Source organism: Mandrillus leucophaeus, unplaced genomic scaffold (assembly GCF_000951045.1).
Source record: "Mandrillus leucophaeus isolate KB7577 unplaced genomic scaffold, Mleu.le_1.0 Scaffold809, whole genome shotgun sequence".
Lineage (NCBI taxonomy): Eukaryota > Metazoa > Chordata > Mammalia > Primates > Cercopithecidae > Mandrillus > Mandrillus leucophaeus.
Window position 1 is genome coordinate 1 of NW_012108797.1, and position 987 is coordinate 987.

Genomic DNA, 987 nt, shown 5'->3' on the forward strand with positions numbered 1-987 from the left:
TTGGCTGGATATGAAATTCTGGGTTGAAAATTCTTTTCTTTAAGAATGTTGAATATTGGCCCCCACTCTCTTCTGGCTTGTAGAGTTTCTGCTGAGAGATCTGCTGTTAGTCTGATGGGCTTCCCTTTGAGGGTAACCCGACCTTCCTCTCTGGCTGCCCTTAACATTTTTTCCTTCATTTCAACTTTGGTGAATCTGACAATTATGTGTCTTGGAGTTGCTCTTCTTGAGGAGTATCTTTCTGGTGTTCTCTGTATTTCCTGACCTTGAATGTTGGCCTGCCTTACTAGGTTGGGGAAGTTCTCCTGGATGATATCCTGCAGAGTGTTTTCCATCTTGGTTCCATTTTCCCCGTCACTTTCAGGCACACCAATCAGACGTTGATTTGATCTTTTCACATAATCCCATATTTCTTGGAGGCTTTGTCCATTTCTTTTTACTCTTTTTTCTCTACATTTCTCTTCTCACATCATTTCATTCATTTGATCTTCAATCACTGATAATCTTTCTTCCAGTTGATTGAGTCAGTTACTGAAGCTTGTGCATTTGTCATGTAGTTCTCGTGTCATGCTTTTCATCTCTGTCAGTTCTTTTAAGGTCTTCTCTGCATTGATTATTCTAGTTATCCATTCATCCATTCTTTTTTCAAGGTTTTTAGTTTCTTTGCACTGGTTATGTAGTTCCTCCTTTAGCTCTAAAAAATTTGATCAACTGAAGCCTTCTTCTCTCAACTCGTCAAAGTCATTCTCCATCCAGCTTTGTTCCGTTGCTGGTAATGAGCTGCATTCCTTTGGACGGGGAGATGCGCTCTGATTTTTTGAATTTCCAGATTTTCTGCACTGCTTTTTCCCCATCTTTGTGGTTTTATCTGCCTTTGGTCTTTGATGCTGGTGATGTACTGATGGGGTTTTGGTGTGGGTGTCCTTTCTGTTTGTTAGTTTTCCTTCTAACAGTCAGGACACTCAGCTGCAGGTCTGTTGGAGTTTG